The sequence below is a fragment of the Pleurodeles waltl genome, chromosome 3_1 (assembly GCF_031143425.1).
Source record: "Pleurodeles waltl isolate 20211129_DDA chromosome 3_1, aPleWal1.hap1.20221129, whole genome shotgun sequence".
NCBI lineage: Eukaryota > Metazoa > Chordata > Amphibia > Caudata > Salamandridae > Pleurodeles > Pleurodeles waltl.
The window spans coordinates 585199871-585225520 of NC_090440.1; the positions used below are offsets into that span (position 1 = coordinate 585199871).

The 25650-nt window shown below is 49.5% G+C and overlaps 1 protein-coding gene across 3 annotated transcripts in view; it reads left to right on the plus strand.

The window, feature by feature from the left end:
• CPT1A (carnitine palmitoyltransferase 1A) overlaps window positions 1-25650 on the plus strand; it is a 522885-nt gene that overhangs the window by 51462 nt on the left and 445773 nt on the right. The window lies entirely within an intron of this gene.

Genomic DNA, 25650 nt, shown 5'->3' on the forward strand with positions numbered 1-25650 from the left:
AAGCTGCATTACCGGTCCCTTGGGTCTCCTCTCAGCACGACGAGCGAGGTCCCTCGAATCCAGCGACACCGTCCAAGTGACCCCCACAGTCCAGTGACTCTTCAGCCCAAGTTTGGTGGAGGTAAGTCCTTGCCTCACCTCGCTGGGCTGCATTGCTGGGAACCGCGACTTTGCAAGCTACTCCGGCCCCTGTGCACTTCCGGCGGAAATCCTTCGTGCACAGCCAAGCCTGGGTCCACGGCACTCTAACCTGCATTGCACGACTTTCTAAGTTGGTCTCCGGCGACGTGGGACTCCTTTGTGCAACTTCGGCGAGCACCGTTTCACGCATCCTCGTAGTGCCTGTTTCTGGCACTTCTCCGGGTGCTACCTGCTTCAGTGAGGGCTCTTTGTCTTGCTCGACGTCCCCTCTCTCTGCAGGTCCAATTTGCGACCTCCTGGTCCCTCCTGGGCCCCAGCAGCGTCCAAAAACGCCAAACGCACGAATTGCGTGTAGCAAGGCTTGTTGGCGTCCATCCGGCGGGAAAACACTTCTGCACGACTCTCCAAGGCGTGAGGGATCCATCCTCCAAAGGGGAAGTCTCTAGCCCTTGTCGTTCCTGCAGTATTCACAGTTCTTCAGCCTAGTAAGAGCTTCTTTGCACCAACCGCTGGCATTTCTTGGGCATCTGCCCATCTCCGAGTTGCTTGTGACTTTTGGACTTGGTCCCCTTGTTCCACAGGTACCCTCAGTCAGGAATCCATCGTTGTTGCATTGCTGATTTGTGTTTTCCTTGCATTTTCCCTCTAACACGACTATTTTGTCCTTAGGGGAACTTTAGTGCACTTTGCACTCACTTTTCAGGGTCTTGGGGAGGGTTATTTTTCTAACTCTCACTATTTTCTAATAGTCCCAGCGACCCTCTACAAGGTCACATAGGTTTGGGGTCCATTCGTGGTTCGCATTCCACTTTTGGAGTATATGGTTTGTGTTGCCCCTATCCCTATGTTTCCCCATTGCATCCCATTGTAACTATACATTGTTTGCACTGTTTTCTAAGACTATACTGCATATTTTTGCTATTGTGTATATATATCTTGTGTATATTTCCTATCCTCTCACTGAGGGTACACTCTAAGATACTTTGGCATATTGTCATAAAAATAAAGTACCTTTATTTTTAGTATAACTGTGTATTGTGTTTTCTTATGATATTGTGCATATGACACTAAGTGGTACTGTAGTAGCTTCACACGTCTCCTAGTTCAGCCTAAGCTGCTCTGCTAAGCTACCATTATCTATCAGCCTAAGCTGCTAGACACCCTATACACTAATAAGGGATAACTGGGCCTGGTGCAAGGTGCAAGTACCCCTTGGTACTCACTACAAGCCAGTCCAGCCTCCTACAGCAACAAACTCAACTTGCCCAACTTACAGACAGAGTGCAGAGACTGGAACATAGGGCCGAAGATGCTGAGGGCCGCAGCTTGCGTAACAATGTCCGAATAGTAGGCCTACCGGAAGGAGTGGAGGGCAACGACATGGTGGCCTACCTGTAACACTGGATGAATGGACTTATGGGCCCTCATCAGCTCACATCGTTCTTTGCTCTGGAGAGAGTGTACAGGGTCCCGACCAAGCCCCCTGCACCGGGATGACCCCACCCAGACCTGTCATAGCCAAGCTGCTCCACTACAAAGATCTGGACTTGCTACTTCAAAAAGCATGGGAAGAGGGGCCCTTTGCCGTGGAAAACAGCAGGGTCAGTCTGTACCCAGAATACACAGCTGCGGTGCAGGCCAAGAGGGAGTCTTCTACAGAAATGACGAAAGCCCTCTGGACTGAAGGGGTTCGATATGCACTGCTCTTTCCCTCAAAACTGAAAATAATGTGTGATGGCCACACTCATATCTGCCAGACCCCGGAGGAAGCTTGGCCCTGGCTTGAAACACATAAAAATGGGACAGTACAGCAGAACCTATACGAATCCGCCCGGCTAGATGTCGGAAAAAGAGATGCCATTCCGGCGACTGCACTCGCAGAGGCAGGGTGCTCGGACCAACGAAGAAGCAAGCTAGCTAAGGCAAACGGATTCAAGCAGCCGCGTCTCTGACGGAGTCACCCTCCTCTGACAAACTAAGCCACACGGATATGGGCGAGTCAGGGCATTCATTGGACCATGAATCGGTTGTGGACCCACTTGGCGACCTGCCACACGTGACCCCTCAGACAGCTGAAGACATTATTTAGCCCCGGCCGCTTCACGCTACTGCATGTAACTCTGCACTATAGGAGCAGCGCCCGGAGTGTGAGTGTGGGCCGGTCCGGGCTACACTGAGGATCGCCGCAATTGCAAAGCACATAGATGAACGTACCCCCCTATTTGCTCCTGGACCGTTCCAGCAAGGTGAAGATCATGGCCTGTTTTTTACTTTTAACACAGATTTCGGTAGTCGGACATTGCCGTTCCTGCCCTGGGGATGGGGATTTGGGGATTGATTATTACTGTTGATATTCTTGCTGTTGATGATTCCCAGGATGAAGATCGGTGTGCTGCGTTGTGGGGCAGGATGGGGGGGTGGGCGTTGGGGATCTAGCGACGGGCGACAGACTGATTCCCTGATGCCTGTAGTAACAACTCTTAAACTGATGTCTTGGAACATTTGAGGGATGGCGACCATGTCGAAGCACCACAGTATCTTGACATACCTGAAGAGAAGGGGAGTCCATATTGCGCTACTACAGGAGACACACCTATGGAGGCTGACCGCGTCCATAAAAGATGGCGGGGGCAGATGTTTGCCACCACATACTCTGCCTATGTGTAGGAAGTTGGGTCTGTATGTGCTATTTCAAAGTAAGGAATAGCATGCACAGAGTCCAAGGGTTCCCCTTAGAGGTAAAATAGTGGTAAAAAGAGATAATACTAATGCTCTGTTTTGTGGTAGTGTGGTCGAGCAGTAGGCTTATCCAAGGAGTAGTGTTAAGCATTTGTTGTACATACACATAGACAATAAATGAGGTACACACACTCAGAGACAAATCCAGCCAATAGGTTTTGTTATAGAAAAATATCTTTCCATAGTTTATTTTAAGAACCACAGGTTCAAATTTAACATGTAATATCTTGTTTGAAAGGTATTGCAGGTAAGTACATTAGGAACTTTGAATCATTTCAATTGCATGTATACTTTTCAAGTTATTCACAAATAGCTATTTCAAAAGTGGACACTTAGTGCAATTTTCACAGTTCCTGGGGGAGGTAAGTTTTTGTTAGTTTTACCAGGTAAGTAAGACACTTACAGGGTTCAGTTCTTGGTCCAAGGTAGCCCACCGTTGGGGGTTCAGAGCAACCCCAAAGTTACCACACCAGCAGCTCAGGGCCGGTCAGGTGCAGAGTTCAACGTGGTGCCCAAAACGCATAGGCTAGAATGGAGAGAAGGGGGTGCCCCGGTTCCGGTCTGCTTGCAGGTAAGTACCCGCGTCTTCGGAGGGCAGACCAGGGGGGTTTTGTAGGGCACCGGGGGGGACACAAGCCCACACAGAAATTTCACCCTCAGCAGCGCGGGGGCGGCCGGGTGCAGTGTAGAGACAAGCGTCGGGTTTTCAATGTTAGTCTATGAGAGATCAAGGGATCCCTTTAGCGCTGCAGGCAGGCAAGGGGGGGCTTCCTCGGGGAAACCTCCACTTGGACAAGGGAGAGGGACTCCTGGGGGTCACTTCTGCAGTGAAAGTCCGGTCCTTCAGGTCCTGGGGGCTGCGGGTGCAGGGTCTTTTCCAGGCGTCGGGACTTAGGCTTCAGAGAGTCGCGGTCAGGGGAAGCCTCGGGATTCCCTCTGCAGGCGGCGCTGTGGGGGCTCAGGGGGGACAGATTTTGGTACTCACAGTCGTAGAGTAGTCCGGGGGTCCTCCCTGAGGTGGTGGTTCTCCACCAGCCGAGTCGGGGTCGCCGGGTGCAGTGTTGCAAGTCTCACGCTTCTTGCGGGGAGTTGCAGGGTTCTTTAAAGCTGCTTCTGGAAACAAAGTTGCAGTCTTTTTGGAGCAGGTCCGCTGTCCTCGGGAGTTTCTTGTCGTCGTCGAAGCAGGGCAGTCCTCAGAGGATTCAGAGGTCGCTGGTCCCTTTGGAAGGCGTCGCTGGAGCAGAGTTCTTTGGAAGGCAGGAGACAGGCCGGTGAGTTTCTGGAGCCAAGGCAGTTGTTGTCTTCTGGTCTTCCTCTGCAGGGGTTTTCAGCTGGGCAGTCCTTCTTCTTGTTGTTGCAGGAATCTAATTTTCTAGGGTTCAGGGTAGCCCTTAAATACTAAATTTAAGGGCGTGTTTAGGTCTGGGGGGTTAGTAGCCAATGGCTACTAGCCCTGAGGGTGGGTACACCCTCTTTGTGCCTCCTCCCAAGGGGAGGGGGTCACAATCCTAACCCTATTGGGGGAATCCTCCATCTGCAAGATGGAGGATTTCTAAAAGTTAGAGTCACCTCAGCTCAGGACACCTTAGGGGCTGTCCTGACTGGCCAGTGACTCCTCCTTGTTGCTTTCTTTGTTCCCTCCAGCCTTGCCGCCAAAAGTGGGGGCCGTGGCCGGAGGGGGCGGGCAACTCCACTAAGCTGGAGTGCCCTGCTGGGCTGTGACAAAGGGGTGAGCCTTTGAGGCTCACCGCCAGGTGTTACAGCTCCTGCCTGGGGGAGGTGTTAGCATCTCCACCCAGTGCAGGCTTTGTTACTGGCCTCAGAGTGACAAAGGCACTCTCCCCATGGGGCCAGCAACATGTCTCTAGTGTGGCAGGCTGCTGGAACTAGTCAGCCTACACAGACAGTCGGTTAAGTTTCAGGGGGCACCTCTAAGGTGCCCTCTGGGGTGTATTTTGCAATAAAATGTACACTGGCATCAGTGTGCATTTATTGTGCTGAGAAGTTTGATACCAAACTTCCCAGTTTTCAATGTAGCCATTATGGTGCTGTGGAGTTCGTGTTTGACAGACTCCCAGACCATATACTCTTATGGCTACCCTGCACTTACAATGTCTAAGGTTTTGTTTAGACACTGTAGGGGTACCATGCTCATGCACTGGTACCCTCACCTATGGTATAGTGCACCCTGCCTTAGGGCTGTAAGGCCTGCTAGAGGGGTGACTGACCTATACTTGCATAGGCAGTGAGAGGCTGGCATGGCACCCTGAGGGGAGTGCCATGTCGACTTACTCGTTTTGGTCTCACTAGCACACACAAGCTGGCAAGCAGTGTGTCTGTGCTAAGTGAGAGGTCTCCAGGGTGGCATAAGACATGCTGCAGCCCTTAGAGACCTTCCTTGGCATCAGGGCCCTTGGTACTAGAAGTACCAGTTACAAGGGACTTATCTGGATGCCAGGGTCTGCCAATTGTGGATACAAAAGTACAGGTTAGGGAAAGAACACTGGTGCTGGTGCTGGGGCCTGGTTAGCAGGCCTCAGCACACTTTCAATTGTAAACATAGCATCAGCAAAGGCAAAAAGTCAGGGGGCAACCATGCCAAGGAGGCATTTCCTTACACAACCCCCCCCCCCCCCAAACGAAAGAGGATGAGACTAACCTTTCCCAAGAGAGTCTTCATTTTCTAAGTGGAAGAACCTGGAAAGGCCATCTGCATTGGCATGGGCAGTCCCAGGTCTGTGTTCCACTATAAAGTCCATTCCCTGTAGGGAGATGGACCACCTCAACAGTTTAGGATTTTCACCTTTCATTTGCATCAGCCATTTGAGAGGTCTGTGGTCAGTTTGAACTAGGAAGTGAGTCCCAAAGAGGTATGATCTCAGCTTCTTCAGGGACCAAACCACAGCAAAGGCCTCCCTCTCAATGGCACTCCAACGCTGCTCCCTGGGGAGTAACCTCCTGCTAATGAAAGCAACAGGCTGGTCAAGGCCATCATCATTTGTTTGGGACAAAACTGCCCCTATCCCATGTTCAGAGGCACCTGTCTGCACAATGAACTGCTTAGAATAATCTGGAGCTTTTAGAACTGGTGCTGAGCACATTGCTTGTTTCAGGGTGTCAAAGGCCTGTTGGCATTCCACAGTCCAGTTCACTTTCTTGGGCATTTTCTTGGAGGTGAGTTCAGTGAGGGCTGTCACAATGGATCCATATCCCTTCACAAACCTCCTGTAATACCCAGTCAAGCCAAGGAATGCCCTGACTTGAGTCTGGGTTTTCGGAGCTACCCAGTCCAGAATAGTCTGGATCTTGGGTTGGAGTGGCTGAACTTGGCCTCCACCTACAAGGTGGCCCAAGTAAACCACAGTTCCCTGCCCTATCTGGCATTTGGATGCCTTGATAGAGAGGCCTGCAGATTGCAGAGCCTTCAAAACCTTCTTCAGGTGGACCAGGTGATCCTGCCAGGTGGAGCTAAAGACAGCAATATCATCAAGATAAGCTGTGCTAAAGGACTCCAAGCCAGCAAGGACTTGATTCACCAACCTTTGGAAGGTGGCAGGGGCATTCTTTAGACCAAAGGGCATAACAGTAAACTGATAATGCCCATCAGGTGTGGAGAATGCTGTTTTCTCTTTTGCTCCAGGTGCCATTTTTATTTGCCAGTACCCTGCTGTCAAGTCAAAGGTACTTAAGAATTTGGCAGCACCTAATTTATCTATGAGCTCATCAGCTCTAGGAATTGGATGAGCATCTGTCTTGGTGACAGAATTGAGCCCTCTGTAGTCCACACAAAACCTCATCTCTTTTTTTCCATCTTTGGTGTGAGGTTTGGGGACTAAGACCACTGGGCTAGCCCAGGGGCTGTCAGAGCGCTCAATTACTCCCAATTCCAGCATCTTGTGGACTTCCACCTTAATGCTTTCCTTAACATGGTCAGACTGTCTAAAGATTTTGTTTTTGACAGGCATGCTGTCTCCTGTGTCCACATCATGGGTACACAGGTGTGTCTGACCAGGGGTTAAGGAGAAGAGTTCAGGAAACTGTTGTAGGACTCTCCTACAATCAGCTTGCTGTTGGCCAGAGAGGGTGTCTGAGTAGATCACTCCATCTACTGAGCCATCTTTTGGGTCTGATGATAGAAGATCAGGGAGAGGTTCACTCTCTGCCTCCTGATCCTCATCTGTTACCATCAACAGATTTACATCAGCCCTGTCATGGAAGAGCTTAAGGCGGTTCACATGGATCACCCTCTTGGGGCTCCTGCTTGTGCCCAGGTCCACCAGCTAGGTGACCTGACTCTTCCTTTCTAGCACTGGGTAAGGGCCACTCCATTTGTCCTGGAGTGCCCTGGGAGCCACAGGCTCCAGAACCCAGACTTTCTGCCCTGGTTGGAACTCAACCAGTGCAGCCTTTTGGTCATACCAAAACTTCTGGAGCTGTTGGCTGGCCTCAAGGTTTTTGGTTGCCTTTTCCATGTACTCTGCCATTCTAGAGCGAAGGCCAAGTACATAGTCCACTATGTCTTGTTTAGGCTCATGAAGAGGTCTCTCCCAGCCTTCTTTAACAAGAGCAAGTGGTCCCCTTACAGGGTGACCAAACAGAAGTTCAAAGGGTGAGAATCCTACTCCCTTCTGTGGCACCTCTCTGTAAGCAAAAAGCAGACATGGCAAGAGGACATCCCATCTCCTTTTGAGTTTTTCTGGGAGCCCCATGATCATGCCTTTTAATGTCTTGTTGAATCTCTCAACTAAGCCATTAGTTTGTGGATGGTATGGTGTAGTGAATTTGTAAGTCACTCCACACTCATTCCACATGTGTTTTAGGTATGCTGACATGAAGTTGGTACCTCTGTCAGACACCACCTCCTTAGGGAAACCCACTCTGGTAAAGATACCAATGAGGGCCTTGGCTACTGCAGGGGCAGTAGTCGACCTAAGGGGAATAGCTTCAGGATACCTAGTAGCATGATCCACTACTACTAGGATGTACATATTTCCTGAGGCTGTGGGAGGTTCCAGTGGACCAACTATGTCCACACCCACTCTTTCAAAGGGGACCCCCACCACTGGAAGTGGAATGAGGGGGGCCTTTGGGTGCCCACCTGTCTTACCACTGGATTGACAGGTGGAGCAGGAGAGGCAAAACTCCTTAACCTTCTGGGACATATTGGGCCAGTAGAAGTGGTTGACTAACCTCTCCCACGTCTTGGTTTGTCCCAAATGCCCAGCAAGGGGAATATCATGGGCTAAGGTCAGAATAAACTCTCTGAACGACTGAGGCACTACCACTCTCCTAGTGGCACCAGGTTTGGGGTCTCTGGCCTCAGTGTACAGGAGTCCATCTTCCCAATAGACCCTATGTGTTCCATTTTTCTTGCCCTTGGACTCTTCAGCAGCTTGCTGCCTAAGGCCTTCAAGAGAGGGACAGGTTTCTTGTCCCTTACACAGCTCCTCCCTTGAGGGTCCCCCTGGGCCTAAGAGCTCAACCTGATAAGGTTCAAGCTCCAAAGGCTCAGTTCCCTCAGAGGGCAGAACTTCTTCCTGAGAAGAGAGGTTCCCTTTTTCTGACTGTGTTGCAGTTGGTTTCCCAACTGACTTTCCTTTTCTCTTGGTAGGCTGGGCCATTTTTCCAGACTCCAGCTCTACTTTTTCACCCTGTGCCTTGCATTTTGCTCTTGTTTTTACACACACCAGTTCAGGGATACCCAGCATGGCTGCATGGGTTTTTAGTTCTACCTCAGCCCATGCTGAGGACTCCAGGTCATTTCCAAGCAGACAGTCTACTGGGATGTTTGAGGAGACCACCACCTGTTTCAGGCCATTGACCCCTCCCCATTCTAAAGTTACCATTGCCATGGGATGTGCTTTAGTTTGATTGTCAGCATTGGTGACTGTATAAGTTTTTCCAGTCAGGTATTGGCCAGGGGAAACCAGTTTCTCTGTCACCATGGTGACACTGGCACCTGTATCCCTCAGGCCCTCTACACTTGTCCCATTAATAAAGAGCTGCTGCCTGTATTTTTGCATGTTAGGCGGCCAGGCAGCTAGTGTGGCTAAATCCACCCCACCCTCAGAGACTAGAGTAGCTTCAGTGTGGACCCTGATTTGCTCTGGGCACACTGTTGATCCCACTTGGAGACTAGCCATTCCAGTGTTACCTGGATTGGAGTTTGGAGTGGAACTTTTCTTGGGACAGGCCTTGTCTCCAGTTTGGTGTCCAGACTGACTACAGTTTCGACACCAGGCCTTTTTGGGATCAAAGTTTTTACCCTTGTACCTAGGATTGTTTTGTGAAGAGGCTCTGGGCCCACCCTCCTGAGCAGGTTTTTGGGGGCCTGTAGAAGACTCTTTACTATTTTTATTTTTGGCTGTCTCACCACCTTTCCCCTGGGGAGGTTTTGTGACCCCTTTCTTTTGGTCACCTCCTGTGGAAGTTTTGGACACCCTTGTCTTGACCCAATGGTCCGCCTTCTTTCCCAATTCTTGGGGAGAAATTGGTCCTAGGTCTACCAGATGCTGATGCAGTTTATCATTGAAACAATTACTTAACAGGTGTTCTTTCACAAATAAATTGTACAGCCCATCATAATTACTTACACCACTGCCTTGAATCCAACCATCTAGTGTTTTTACTGAGTAGTCTACAAAGTCAACCCAGGTCTGGCTCGAGGATTTTTGAGCCCCCCTGAATCTAATCCTATACTCCTCAGTGGAGAATCCAAAGCCCTCAATCAGGTTACCCTTCATGAGGTCATAAGATTCTGCATCTTTTCCAGAGAGTGTGAGGAGTCTATCCCTACACTTTCCTGTGAACATTTCCCAAAGGAGAGCACCCCAGTGAGATCTGTTCACTTTTCTGGTTACACAAGCCCTCTCAAAAGCTGTGAACCATTTGGTGATGTCATCACCATCTTCATATTTAGTTACAATCCCTTTAGGGATTTTCAACATGTCAGGAGAATCTCTGACCCTATTTATGTTGCTGCCACCATTGATGGGTCCTAGGCCCATCTCTTGTCTTTCCCTCTCTATGGCTAGGATCTGTCTTTCCAAAGCCAATCTTTTGGCCATCCTGGCTAACTGGATGTCCTCTTCACTGGAGTTATCCTCAGTGATTTCAGAGTTGCTGGTCCCTCCTGTGAGGGAGCCAGTATCTCTGACTAGTATTTTTGGAGTCAGGGCTTGAGAGGCCCTGTCCTCCCTAGATAGGACTGGTAGGGGGGAATCTTCCTCCAATTCACTATCCTCTTCCTCTGAGTTGCCACCCTCAGAGGGGTTGGCCTTTTCAAACTCTGCCAAAAGCTCCTGGAGCTGTATTTTGGTAGGTTTGGGGCCTATGGATATTTTCTTTAGTTTACAGAGTGACCTTAGCTCTCTCATCTGTAGATGGAGGTAAGGTGTGGTGTCGAGTTCCACCACAGCCACATCTGTGCTAGACATTTTGCTTCTAAAAGTTGGAATACTTTTTAAGAATCTAAAACTGGTTCTAGAATCTAATTCAAACTTTTACAAACTTTTAAACTCTAAAAGAAATGCTAAACAGGATCTAACACAAGGCCCTAGCAGGTCTTTTAAGAATTTAGAAAACTTTTCAAATTGCAAAAATCAATTTCTAATGACAATTTTTGGAATTTGTCGTGTGATCAGGTATTGGCTGAGTAGTCCAGCAAATGCAAAGTATCCCACCGCTGATCCACCAATGTAGGAAGTTGGCTCTGTATGTGCTATTTCAAAGTAAGGAATAGCATGCACAGAGTCCAAGGGTTCCCCTTAGAGGTAAAATAGTGGTAAAAAGAGATAATACTAATGCTCTATTTTGTGGTAGTGTGGTCGAGCAGTAGGCTTATCCAAGGAGTAGTGTTAAGCATTTGTTGTACATACACATAGACAATAAATGAGGTACACACACTCCGAGACAAATCCAGCCAATAGGTTTTGTTATAGAAAAATATATTTTCTTAGTTTATTTTAAGAACCACAGGTTCAAATTTAACATGTAATATCTTGTTTGAAAGGTATTGCAGGTAAGTACATTAGGAACTTTGAATCATTTCAATTGCATGTATACTTTTCAAGTTATTCACAAATAGCTAGTTCAAAAGTGGACACAGTGCAATTTTCACAGTTCCTGGGGGAGGTAAGTTTTTGTTAGTTTTACCAGGTAAGTAAGACACTTACAGGGTTCAGTTCTTGGTCCAAGGTAGCCCACCGTTGGGGGTTCAGAGCAACCCCAAAGTTACCACACCAGCAGCTCAGGGCCGGTCAGGTGCAGAGTTCAACGTGGTGCCCAAAACGCATAGGCTAGAATGGAGAGAAGGGGGTGCCCCGGTTCCGGTCTGCTTGCAGGTAAGTACCCGCGTCTTCGGAGGGCAGACCAGGGGGGTTTTGTAGGGCACCGGGGGGGACACAAGCCCACACAGAAATTTCACCCTCAGCAGCGCGGGGGCGGCCGGGTGCAGTGTAGAGACAAGCGTCGGGTTTTCAATGTTAGTCTATGAGAGATCAAGGGATCCCTTTAGCGCTGCAGGCAGGCAAGGGGGGGCTTCCTCGGGGAAACCTCCACTTGGACAAGGGAGAGGGACTCCTGGGGGTCACTTCTGCAGTGAAAGTCCGGTCCTTCAGGTCCTGGGGGCTGCGGGTGCAGGGTCTTTTCCAGGCGTCGGGACTTAGGCTTCAGAGAGTCGCGGTCAGGGGAAGCCTCGGGATTCCCTCTGCAGGCGGCGCTGTGGGGGTTCAGGGGGGACAGATTTTGGTACTCACAGTCGTAGAGTAGTCCGGGGGTCCTCCCTGAGGTGGTGGTTCTCCACCAGCCGAGTCGGGGTCGCCGGGTGCAGTGTTGCAAGTCTCACGCTTCTTGCGGGGAGTTGCAGGGTTCTTTAAAGCTGCTTCTGGAAACAAAGTTGCAGTCTTTTTGGAGCAGGTCCGCTGTCCTCTGGAGTTTCTTGTCGTCGTCGAAGCAGGGCAGTCCTCAGAGGATTCAGAGGTCGCTGGTCCCTTTGGAAGGCGTCGCTGGAGCAGAGTTCTTTGGAAGGCAGGAGACAGGCCGGTGAGTTTCTGGAGCCAAGGCAGTTGTTGTCTTCTGGTCTTCCTCTGCAGGGGTTTTCAGCTGGGCAGTCCTTCTTCTTGTTGTTGCAGGAATCTAATTTTCTAGGGTTCAGGGTAGCCCTTAAATACTAAATTTAAGGGCGTGTTTAGGTCTGGGGGGTTAGTAGCCAATGGCTACTAGCCCTGAGGGTGGGTACACCCTCTTTGTGCCTCCTCCCAAGGGGAGGGGGTCACAATCCTAACCCTATTGGGGGAATCCTCCATCTGCAAGATGGAGGATTTCTAAAAGTTAGAGTCACCTCAGCTCAGGACACCTTAGGGGCTGTCCTGACTGGCCAGTGACTCCTCCTTGTTGCTTTCTTTGTTCCCTCCAGCCTTGCCGCCAAAAGTGGGGGCCGTGGCCGGAGGGGGCGGGCAACTCCACTAAGCTGGAGTGCCCTGCTGGGCTGTGACAAAGGGGTGAGCCTTTGAGGCTCACCGCCAGGTGTTACAGCTCCTGCCTGGGGGAGGTGTTAGCATCTCCACCCAGTGCAGGCTTTGTTACTGGCCTCAGAGTGACAAAGGCACTCTCCCCATGGGGCCAGCAACATGTCTCTAGTGTGGCAGGCTGCTGGAACTAGTCAGCCTACACAGACAGTCGGTTAAGTTTCAGGGGGCACCTCTAAGGTGCCCTCTGGGGTGTATTTTGCAATAAAATGTACACTGGCATCAGTGTGCATTTATTGTGCTGAGAAGTTTGATACCAAACTTCCCAGTTTTCAGTGTAGCCATTATGGTGCTGTGGAGTTCGTGTTTGACAGACTCCCAGACCATATACTCTTATGGCTACCCTGCACTTACAATGTCTAAGGTTTTGTTTAGACACTGTAGGGGTACCATGCTCATGCACTGGTACCCTCACCTATGGTATAGTGCACCCTGCCTTAGGGCTGTAAGGCCTGCTAGAGGGGTGACTGACCTATACTTGCATAGGCAGTGAGAGGCTGGCATGGCACCCTGAGGGGAGTGCCATGTCGACTTACTCGTTTTGGTCTCACTAGCACACACAAGCTGGCAAGCAGTGTGTCTGTGCTAAGTGAGAGATCTCCAGGGTGGCATAAGACATGCTGCAGCCCTTAGAGACCTTCCTTGGCATCAGGGCCCTTGGTACTAGAAGTACCAGTTACAAGGGACTTATCTGGATGCCAGGGTCTGCCAATTGTGGATACAAAAGTACAGGTTAGGGAAAGAACACTGGTGCTGGGGCCTGGTTAGCAGGCCTCAGCACACTTTCAATTGTAAACATAGCATCAGCAAAGGCAAAAAGTCAGGGGGCAACCATGCCAAGGAGGCATTTCCTTACACTATGCCCGTGGAGCGCTGGTCTGGGTGAGGGCGGGAGTGCCGTTTGAGACAGTCTTGGTGGACGCGAACAGAAAAGGCCGGTATGTCTTGGTGGAGGGCCGCTTGTGCTGACGTCTGGCGGTACTGGGAAGTATATACGCGCCCAACCAAGATCAAGTCTCCTTACACTGGATGTCTGCTCGGCTGGCCATACACCCGGGCGGCCCTTATCTCCTTTGGGTTGGGGGGGGAGACTTCAGCGCTGTCCCTGATCCCGACATGGACCGCTCTACTCCGCCTTTGCTGGGGGCGACGGCAATTCGGTTGGCTAAGGGCCTGATGAGTTGGAGATCTGGGTGGAAACTGGAAGATATCTGGAGGTTGCAGCACCAGCACAGCAGGGAGTTCTCCCACTATTCCCACATTTATCAAATACATACTAGAATCGACCATATGCTCTGCATGGCCAGCATTAGCAGTACGTTTCCACAGTCAGAATATTTAGGCCGCACGGTGTCAGATCACAGTCCACTGTTAGTGACGATGCAGACAGCTGAGAAACTACCACCGGTCCCGACGTGGCACTTGTATCCTAGAGCCCTAGAGGACAAGGCTTTCCGTGGCGCCTTAGCGACTAAACTGACAGAGTACTTTATGTTAAAATAAAGGGACAGCCTCACAACGGAGGCTGGAATGGGAGACCCTGAAGGTGGTAATCCGGGGACATTGACTAGGTCAAACAGTGGGAATCATAAGGGAACCCGCGACCGAAGTCCTTCGCGTAGAGACAACACTATGTAGGTGGGAGTCGAAATTGGGTACCAACCCAGAGGCGCCTTGTAGGAAGTTGGCTCTGTATATACTATTTCAAAGTAAGAAATAGTGTGCACAGAGTCCAAGGGTTCCCCTTAGAGGTAAGATAGTGGCAAAAGTAGATAATTCTAATGCTCTATTTTGTGGTAGTGTGGTCGAGCAGTAGGCTTATCAGAGGGTAGTGTTAAGCATTTGTTGTACACACACAGGCAATAAATGAGGAACACCCACTCAAAGACTTACTCCAGGCCAATAGGTTTTTATATTGAAAAATATATTTTCTTAGTTTATTTTAAGAACCACGAGTTGAAGATTTACATTAAACACTTTAAATGTAAGGTACTTCACTTAGATACTTTAGGAACTTTGAATAAAAGCAATATCATATACAGTCTTTGTGAAAATGGTAATAAGCTATTTTCAAAGTGGACACTGCAAAAATCAACAGTTCCTGGGGGAGGTAAGTAAAGGTTAGATTAGGAGGTAAGTAAAACACTTACAAGTCTCAGTCCTGGAGCATAGGCAGCCCACCTTTGGGGGTTCAAGGCAACCCCAAAGTTACCACCCCAGCAGCTCAGGGCCGGTCAGGTTCAGAGGTCAAAGAGGTGCCCAAAACACATAGGCGCCTATGGAGAACAGGGGTGCTCCGGTTCCAGTCTGCCAGCAAGTAAGTACCTGCCTCCTCAGGGGGCAGACTAGGGGGTTTTTGTAGAGCAATGGGGGGGGGACACATGTAGGCACACAAAATACACCCTCAGCGGCCGGGTGCAGTGTTCAAAGAAGGCGTCGGGTTTCAGGTAGGAAACAATGGAGGGACCCGGGGGTCACTCTAGTGGTGCAGGCAGGCACGGGGGGGCTTCTCGGGACAGCCACCACCTGGGCAAGGCAGAGGGTCGCCTGGGGGTCACTCCTGCACGGAGGTTCGGTTCCTTCAGGTCCTGTGGGCTGCGGGTGCAGTGTTGGTTCCAGGCGTCGGGTGCTTGTTACAGGCAGTCGTGGTCAGGGGGAGCCTCTGGATTCTCTCTGCAGGGGTCGCTGTGGGTGCTCAGGGAGGTCGTCTCTGGTTACTCACGGGCTCGCAGTTGCCGGGGAGTCCTCCCTGAGGTGTTTGTTCTCTGGATCTCGAGCCGGGGGCGTCGGGTGCAGAGTGAGAAGTCTCACGCTTCCGGCGGGAAACATGCAGTTTTGGAAAGTTGCTTCTTTGTTGCAAAGAAGTAGCTGGTTTTGAACAGGGCCGCTGTTCACTGGAGTTTCTTGGTCCTTTAGTCCAGGGCAGTCCTCTGAGGCTTCAGAGGTCGCTGGTCCCTGTCGGATGCGTTGCTGGGGCAGGTTTTCGAAGTTGGAGACAGGCCGGTAGGGCTGGGGCCAAAGCAATTGTCATCTTCCTCCTTCTCTGCAGGCGTGTAGGTCAGCATTCCTTCTTGTTTCTTCAGGTTGCAGGAATCTGATTTCCTGGGATCTGGGGAGCCACTAAATACTGAATTTAGGGTTGTGTTTAGGTCTGGGAGGGCAATAGCCAATAGCTAGTGTCCTTCAGGGTGGCTACACCCGCTTTGTGCCTCCTCCCTGTGGGAAGGGTGGCACATCCCTAATCCTATTGGGGGAATCTTCCAAACTCAAGATGGAGGATTTCTCAAGGCAGGGGTCACCTCAGCTCAGTACACCTTAGGGGCTGTCCGGACTGGTGGGTGACTCCTCTTTGTTTTTCTCATTATCTCCTCCAGCCTTGCCGCCAAAAGTGGGGACAGTGGCCGGAGGGTCGGGTATCTCCACTAGCTGGGATGCCCTGGGGCGCTGTAACAAAAGGGGGGAGCCTTTGAGGCTCACCACCAGGTGTTACAGTTCCTGCAGGGGGAGGTGAGAAGCACCTCCACCCAGTACAGGTTTTGTTCCTGGCCACCGAGTGACAAAGGCACTCTCCCCATGTGGCCAGCAACATGTCTGGTGTGTGGCAGGCTGGCAGAAACTGGCCAGCCTACACTAGAAGTCGGGTAGGTATTCAGGGGGCATCTCTAAGATGCCCTCTGGGTGTATGTTACAATAAATTGCACACTGGCATCAGTGTGCATTTATTGTGCTGAGAAGTTTGATACCAAACTTCCCAGATTTCAGTGTAGCCATTATGGAACTGTGGAGTTCGTGTTTGACAAACTCCCAGACCATATACTCTTATGGCTACCCTGCACTTACAATGTCTAAGGTTTTGCTTAGACACTGTAGGGGCATAGTGCTCATGCACATATGCCCTCACCTGTGGTATAGTGCACCCTGCCTTAGGGCTGTAAGGCCTGCTGGAGGGGTGACTTAACTATGCCACAGGCAGTGTGAGGTTGGCATGGCACTGTGAGGGGAGTGTCATGTCGACTTAGTCATTTTCTCCCCACCAGCACATACAAGCTGTGAGGCAGTGTGCATGTGCTGAGTGAGGTTTCCCCAGGGTGGCATAAGACATGCTGCAGCCCTTAGAGACCTTCCCTGGCATCAGGGCCCTTGGTACCAGGGGTACCAGTTACAAGGGACTTACCTGAGTGCCAGGGTTGTGTCTATTGTGGAGACAAAGGTACAGTTTAGGGAAAGAACACTTGTTCTGGGGCTTGGTTAGCAGGGTCCCAGCACACTTTCAAATCATAACTTAGCATCAGCAAAGGCAAAAAGTTAGGGGGTAACCATGCCAAGGAGGCATTTCCTTACACGCCTTGACTGCTCTCAGCAGCACGGGAAGCACATAATGAGGCACTGGAACGCCTTTGTTGCCACGACTGTAAAGTACACACTAATAGGATCCACGAGGAGGAGGGGAGGGCTGGGAAGCTACTGGCTTGCCTGATAAAACCAGAAAGAAGGGGCACTCCAATTACCCACATGACAACCCATGACGCGACTATACTTCATGCACGACGTACATTAACGATGAGTTTAGATTTTACTACATGTCACTCTATAGCGCACCGCCGCTGGCTGAGAGGGGTGTGCTGCACACTTATTTGAGTGGCTTACCACTGCGAACACTGCCAGGGCCTGACAGTGAACAACTGGGGGTGCCAGTGACGGCACTAGAGGTGCAGGCTGCTATAAAAGACCTGGCAACTGGGAAAATCCCGGGGACTGATGGTCTTCCCCCTGAATTTTATCAAAGGTTCATGGGAGTACTGACGCTACGACTGGTAGCGATGTATACAGAGGCCTATGAGAAGAGGGAATTGCCCCACTCTGTTAGAGAGGCGTTGGTGATAGTTACTTAAGGGGAATTGGGATGGGGCAACAGTTGCTGATTATCGCCTACTTTCAATGTTAAACACCGACTTTAAAATACTCAGCAAGGTGCTAGCGAACCGACTACTTCCACATATGAGGGACCCCAACCATGAAGACCAAAACGGGTTCATCCCTACGCGAAACACCTCCAGTAACCTACGGAGGCTCTATAAGCTGCTCTATGACGAGAAACATTTACAAGACCTCACAGCTCTGATAGTGTCAGTAGACCTAGAAAAGCCCTCTCACACTGTACGTTGGGATTTTTTGGACACCGCAATGCAACGCATGGTCCTGGGACTGGAGTGGGGGAAATGGGTAAAATTGCTCTACACTCACCCTAGGGCTACGGTTAAAACAGGGCGCATGATCTCTGCCAGCTACGAGGTTCATAGGGGAACCAGACAGGGCTGCCCACTCTCGCCCCTATTACTTGCCCTGCCTATAGAGCCCTTGGTAGAGACATTCAGGAGTGGGGTGTGATCAGAGGGGGGGGGTCCCACACATTATCTCCCTGTACGCAGAAGACCTCCTTATCTATTTACGAGATGAGGGTGCAGTGCTCCCACAGGTGCTCCAGACGGTGGAGGATTTCGGTAAACACTCGGGCTTACAGCTTAACAGACAAAAGACGTATATGTTCCCTATCATAGAGGGGGTGACACGCCTGTCCTCGTGCCCGATGGATGTACAATGGGCCCCTCGGACGTTCAAGTACTTGGGTATACAGATTTACCACAATAACAAAGACCTCTGGGAGGGCAACCTGGGAAAAGTGTATCGGGCTCTGAAAGCGAGGGTAGCCTTCTGGTGATCCTTAAAGCTACCAGTTATGGCCAGAATTGCGCTTACCAAGATGTTGATGCTCCCTAGACTCCTCTACTACTTACCGTTGACTGTGCCGCTATCGTGGTTCCGGACAATAGGTTCTCTGCGACGTGAACTGATTTGGGACTGGGGACGCCAGCGTTTGGCACTAGGGACGCTTTGTCTACCAACTGAAAAGGAGGGGCTGGGCGCCCCAGATTTTGAACTCTACTATCTGCTCAATTACAGTGGCTGGCGAGATGGCTAAATGGGCTAAACCTGACAGAGACAACGCTCTGGACGGTGAACCCAGGCGAGGGGAGGAACTCATAACGTGTATGCTACGGGGGAAACCGCCCAAACCAGACATACTGGTATACACAGCCATGGCAGCATGGCATAGAGCCCTTCGGAGAACAAATACAATTAATCCCTATGCGCCTGCACTTCCCCTTGTGGGACTCCCACGTGACGCAACTGGGCCCACCTTCACCCCCAGACTACTTAGATGTTGGACAGAGGCAGAGATCACTACTGTGGGCGACTGCTACCAGGGGGGGATGTTGATCCCCTTTGGGGACCTTGCAGACCAAAAGGTTCTACCGCTCTGCCAATTCCTGACTTATGAGGCTCTAGTGCAAGTCATGAAAACACTGGGGGGGACGGTAGTGACGAACCACCCACGGCGGCAGCCCTCCAGACTATACTGGTTGTGGGGGAGGCTCGCACTTAGTAACCTGGATATATAAGGCTCTAAATGGGATGATTGAGCGGCCACTAGACTGACTGCGACTCATACATAAGACCATGATGGATGCCGAATGGCATAGGACTTTAGCCTCAGCATGTAAAATTTCGCGTAATACACATCTGAAGTTTATACAATACAACTATGTCCATAGGAACTATCTCACCCCGCACAGAATTAACCAGATCTACGGGGGTTGGCAGGAGCATGCCTCCGAAGTCGACTGGTTGACACGGACCTTTGCCATATGGCATGGGGCTGCCCCTTGCTAAGACCCTACTGGGGTGTGGTGACTACCCGACTCAACACAGTTTTACAAAGACAACTAGACGATGGGCCAGCGGTGTGCCTGTTGGGCCTTTTTGACAAGCCCTTAGGTAAAAAAGTGGGGAATAGATTTGCAGATTTGTAATTGGTGCTTGCGGGCAGGAGAGTGGTGCTGGCCTGGAAAAACAAGTGTGGACCCCGTCTTGCCACATGGGTGACGGATGTTACTCATTGGGCAGGGGCAGAGGAGAGGGTGCTCCAGAGAGAGGAGATGAGGGGTCTGAGGAGCCGTCCGATTGCCCCTTTGTGGGCGGAAGGAGTGGATGCATGGGAGGCACTGGACGTCGAGGCAGATGATAACATCGATGGAGCCCTGGCTTCGAACGACACAGAGGCGACTGAGCCCTGATGAAGACCGGACCGCTGTCAGGCTACGTCCGGGGAGAGACCCCCTCCCATGGACCTCTCCTCCGTGCCCCGCCTCTCATGCGTGCCCTGCACGCACGCACACACACGCACACACACACACACTCTCTCTTGCTGTCTCTCTCGCCCCCCGGGAACAGGGGCTGGCACAGACAACCGTAAACCACATACATGACTTTTGAAATGCTGGGCACGTTACTGGGTTAATTACGTGGGATGTTCTGTTTCTTTCCACTTTGTTTTTGGCTTCTGTACACATGGAAGACAGGTATGCATCTCTGAGATGTTGATTTGAGCGATTACCAGCTCCCTGTCTCGCAAACATATAACTGAGACTTTGAGAGAGATTGAGATTTTGCCACTGTGATTCTGATCGACTAAGGTGCTAGACGCTTTATAACTATGGTTTTACGAAACAGGTGATGATTACCCACGAGCTGTATACCAATGTGATGTGGTACCTTGGGCGGTCTAATATGGCAATATGAACTAACCAAATTGTACTATTTGAAATGCCAGTAAAAAGAACTGAAAAAAAAGATAGATCAGGGTAATGAGGATACAAATGCAACTCAAATGATTATAGGGTATCAGTACAAGCCATGTTACCAATTGAAAAATATCTGTATCCTCAGAAGGGTAGCAAGGTGGTTAAGAAAATGATACATGTAGTATGGGTATCAAAAATATGGCTTGCTTAGTAAAAACAAATTAAAAAAAATTGTAACCTGTGCGTGCCCTATATAAAAAAGAATACTTGCTAATCTACAGCTTGCTGCACCCAGGCACACGGCTTGCATTCTGGAGGAAGAAGTGATTGGCTTTGTACAGGGGAGTGTGCAAGACAAACGAGGTGTTTCAGACTTAAGTTAGCCTTTAAATTACCCCTTATTATTATTATCGTTATTTTTTTAATTTCAATTTTTGTAAGCAGTGGCTTATTGCAGAGTTCATCTTGTAGTGCTACTCCTGCTGAATAGGGCAATCATGGTTAAAAACCAGTCTTATTCCCACATTAAGTGGGATACATTGTTGAGTTGCGTCACAGATCTCTAACTCATGATTGGTCGTTGCCAGAAGTCAGTTCACATTCCCCTGCCCTTTTTTCTCCTGGTGGGTGAGTGGGTGCTCCCAGCCAATCTAATGAAGGATGGGAAAACCTCCCTGGAGAGGTAGGTTCCCGTTTTATTGCCTTGTGACTGAATCAGGATTGAATGACCAGGTCTGCTTTGCTGAACTTAGTTACAGTTCAAAATATCAGAAAGCAAACGATCCCAAAGGTTTTTTGACCGTCGCCCACGTGCACCTTGAATATGATGCAGAATAACTTTAAAGTTAAACATGTACTGCAATTTCCTGATACTTTCTGTTTGGTCAAGGTGAATCACAAAGGGCTCTATCTGTTTGTATGTGATGTTTATATCATTTAAGTGTCCTTTAGCTTACAATTGTTGTTGGGAGCCTATCACTTAATTTAGGAGTTTGCACCTTCCTGTGTCTGGTGTTGAATTCAGTGGTGTACTTTGCAGCATTGTTGACTACAGTGGTTGGTCTAAATTACAGAAGGTGGTGCATACTAGAGTGGAGGGGGACAGAGCAGAGTCGAGTGGCATACAGTGCGGTGGCATAGCGTGGCGCTTAGTAGAGTAGCATAGAGTGATGTATAGGATAGTACTGTACAGTACAGTGACATAGAGTACAGTGGTGTAGAGTGGAGAATTGCAGAGTAGAGTGGTGGAGAGTTTGGTGGTGGAGAGTGCAGTGCTGCAGAGTAGAGTGCGGTTGTGTAGAGTGCAGTGGTTAAGAGAAGAGTGGCGTGGAGTAGAGTGGAGTACAGCGAATTGGGATAGAGTTGAGTGTTACAGAGTAAAGTGCATTAGTGTAGAGTGTATTGACATACAGTGCAGTGTTGCAGAGTGGCATAGAGTACATTGGCGAAGAGTGGAGTTGTGCAGAGTAGATTGGTGTGGCCTAGACTGGAGCGGTATAGAGTGTAGTGGCAAGAGGGGCGAAAAGTGCATTGGCTTAGAGTAGAGAGATAGAGGGTAGAGTAGAGGGGTGTAGAGTGCAGTGGTGTAGAGTGGAGTGGCGTAAAGTGAAGTATTCATTGTGTGGTAGCACACGAGTACACGTTTTCAATTGAGACGGACATTACATTTGCACAGACATACAGTTTTACTAATAAAACTATACAGTGCACACCTAGTGTAATGATTTGTTTTGATCATATTAAAGTATGTGTTTCCAACACACTTCAGAAATTACAAAAATGTGCTTAATTTTTGCGTTCATAACTCTGATATATTCCAAAATATTTACACAGTTTGTTTAAATGTTGTCATGTTCTAGAAAAAAAACTCTTCCCTAGCCCCAGTATCTGGCAAGGTTGTCACATAAATCTTCTCATGTTAAAGTCAGATAAATGAAAGTAAACAAACGCCTTCAGAAGACAGCACCTGACGTTTGACCTCAGTCTTTGAATGCATACCAAATGTGATGAGATAAGAACAAGATTTACAGGCTTGTTTGCAGAAAGGGAGCACTCAAAAGGATACTGAAAATAAAATTTGGGCAAGGGAAGGTATGAACTCATGCTAGGCAGCCTAAAACAAAGCCAGGAAATGAAAAGCAAGAAAGTGTGAGTTACAAACCACACAGCCAATGGCAAGCAATGGGCAGAATGCACTTCGAAGTCAAGTCTCTGACTCTCCCGAAGATCTGTCTTTAGCTGTGCTGTCTGGTAGACTGCGACCTAAAAAAACGAGGTACAGAAAGGGGTTGGGGAAGAAGGATTCAACATAACACCATCTGTTGATCAACGATTTTAACTTTTTCAACATAGCTAGTAGGTCCACATTTTAATTTGATACTTTTTTAGGTCAAGCATAGCAGCGCACAGGCACTGCTTTTTGACCTGTTGTAATCTGTTCAGTGGGCTTTAACCATGCCTACCTCATGCCCATCATTTTAATTTGTTCCTGGGCTAGCCTTTAAAAAATCCCTTGATGTCATTAGTAAATGCTTTATGTTTCTCCCGCTGTGAGGCTGTGTTGTGTCAAGCCTTGCAGACTGACTCTGTTACATGAATTGTTGCACGATTGCCGATATACTTCACCATGGGTGAACTACCTTATTTTGTCTCTTCCATGGTGCTTTGAAGTATTATACAGCGTGAAATCGAACAGTGTTATTGGAGTGCTCATCACATTGTTGACACTGTTACCTAATCGGAGTCTTTTAAAAATAAATGAATAATTAAAAAAAAACTTTCTCAATCTTCTCGTATCAACCACAGTTTCTTACTGAATGTCTACAAATCAGCTAGGTCTGAAAGTTCACCCATGTTAGGTGAAGAATAAGTCCTTTATAAGGATTTACCTACACCCATCATGGCTCCTGCGGTTTACGTTTGCAGTACAGTGCCTAACTACCCATGAACTGCTCTGTTTCTCCCAGTGCACGGCCCTTTCAGTGGCATACCCCATATGTCATTTCACAGTCTCCTCCCCCCCCTACCCACTATTGCTGAGTACCCTGGTCTCCAGGAGCTTGCGCTTATCAGTTTAATGTCTTGATTAATAAGGGAAACACAGACGCTATTTTTATTATATATATATATATATATATCCTGGGGCCCTGTCCTTGAAACCCCGGGGGAGAGGCTTCTAGTACCAGGGAGGGGTCAGCAGAAGACTTTTACCTCCACCTTGTTCCCTCCATTAGGGCTGCTTGCCCCCATCACACAGTTCAGCAGACATGCATTCCGGAGCCAGCCTGGATGAGTACCCTTCTTACTCGTGTGGTGTCCACATGCCCATGTGAGAGGCTTGCGCTGATCCATCAGTCTGCAGCCTCGAGTCATGGGCTCAAGTACGGCCTTGCGCCACCGCGATGTGTGTTATTTGTGGGCAGGACTGGCTGCCTGCAGTGCTAAGTCTCAAACTGAGGCCATGGTCGGCTTATCCAAGCCCAGCACAGGTGGGGTGGCGGCCCGGGAATCATGACTTCAAGTGGTCCGAGCCACAGTTCCTGCACCATCTCCACAGGGATGCGAGTGCATCAGCGCCACCGGCAGAGTACGCTCTGGACTGACCTATGAACTCAGAGAGGGACAGAAGCCGGCAGCTTTTTTGAACCATAGCACTCTTTCTTGTGGATCATGGATGTCTGTGTTGTGCTTGTAGGTGTGCTCCCTGTGTGGCGTGGAAGCCCACCCTGTATAGGGTGTTCCCACCATAGTTACATCATATATGCTTATGGAGGTCGAATCCTTCTCTGGCTGTAATATCTGGGAGCGCCGCCATTCTGGCATCACGTTACAGGGTGGTGTCATTGGGAATGATCTGTATTATGCAGAACACTCCTACCATGTTTGTTTGCCCCACACCCTAGCAGGGGCAAGAGCGAAGTGTATTGTAATACTCCTGTCAACAAATCCTGCTCCAGTGGGATACAGCCTCTGTATGCCCCCCACACCTCTGTGTTCTGTTTCTTATAAGCTTTTGTTTTTCTGCTGTAAGACGTCAGTTTCATGTTGATCCATCTGTTATTGAGCCTGCAAATCGTAGATGACTTCCGTAGAAATCGAGCACCCGCTTGTAAACTTGGAGGAAGGTCTTGGTAATTATACAGCTTCAGAGGAGAACCTAGTGTATAAACAGAGACTCAACACATGGGCCCTCATTATGACTGTGGGGGTCAGGGTTAATGTGGTGGTACCAACAAGCTGATGGTGTTTACCGCCACATTATGAGTGTGGCGGGTTGGCCGCTGCCAACCCCTCGCATCTCCACTCATACTGCCATGGCGGTATGAACCGCTGGGCCGGAGATGTACATCTCTTAACTGGCAGTCCACAACACACCGCCGGAAGCATTATGAGCCTGTCTACCGCGACAGTTTCCACTGCGGTAACACCACCACAAAAACCATGGCAGTAGGGCTACCGGTGACAGGGAATTCCTTCCCTGTCACTGATAGACCCTCCCCCCAGCATGCACCTGACCTTCCCCACCCCCCCTACTGTCACAGTTCCCCCACCCCTCCATGGTCACAGCGCCCCCCACGCCCTCCCCGCATACATGCACACATACACCCACACGCACCACGCATACACCCATTCACGAACACTTCCATCCACGCATCCACTCACACTCATCCATACATGCATCCACTCACACTTAAACGCATCCAGGCACGCATACACACATACATCCAAACACGCATACTCACGCGCATACACACTGACATGCTCTCACTTCAACATTCATACATGCATTCACACACACGCATACGGCCACATACACCCACGCAGACACCAAACACTCAGACACGCACACACAACACCCCCCTCCCCTCCCAGCCCTTCCTCTGTCCTTGCTTTGTCCGGCGAGGAGGTTGTCCGGCAGGGAACTGGAAGGGGTGCTGCCACCGCCGGCGGCGACCTACTGGCGTATGGTGCTAGAGGTAGCAGCGCCAGTGCGCCGCCGTCCTCCAGCATGGTTACTGCCAGATTTTCCACCCAAAGTGTGGTGGAGATCCGGCAGTAACCATAATATGGCGGCAGTGTTCTGGCACCCGTGGCTTTGGCTGGGTCTCACTCAGAGACCGCCAAAGTCATAATGAGGGCCATAATATTTTGAGGTGGTTTGTAATTATACTGTACAAAAAGGATTTCCATACAGAGCATGATAATTGGATATGTTTTGTGAATCTCTCCTTATTATGACCATAAATCAGGTCAACTTAACATCCTTATTACACTATGACTGTTTGAACACCCTTGATATGTTTGGGTGACCCTTCTAGTTTATTTCTCTCATTACTCCTCCATGGCTGTTTTGTGTCTTTTTTAGGGAGGGAATTGTGTTAGCCAGCCAGCAACCCTGATAGCGGAGTGGTGAAAGTGGTATTCTATTATTAGCATGGCAGATTTAAATTAGGATGCTGAAAAATAACCATGCCACACCTACAGGCTTTGTCAATGTGTAATATTTTATGGAGTAGGTATATTTTTGTATATGACAATGAGAGTTCTTGCACTGAATGTTTTCAAGTTCAACTGCTTGGGATGTTTTACTTCTCCGTAAC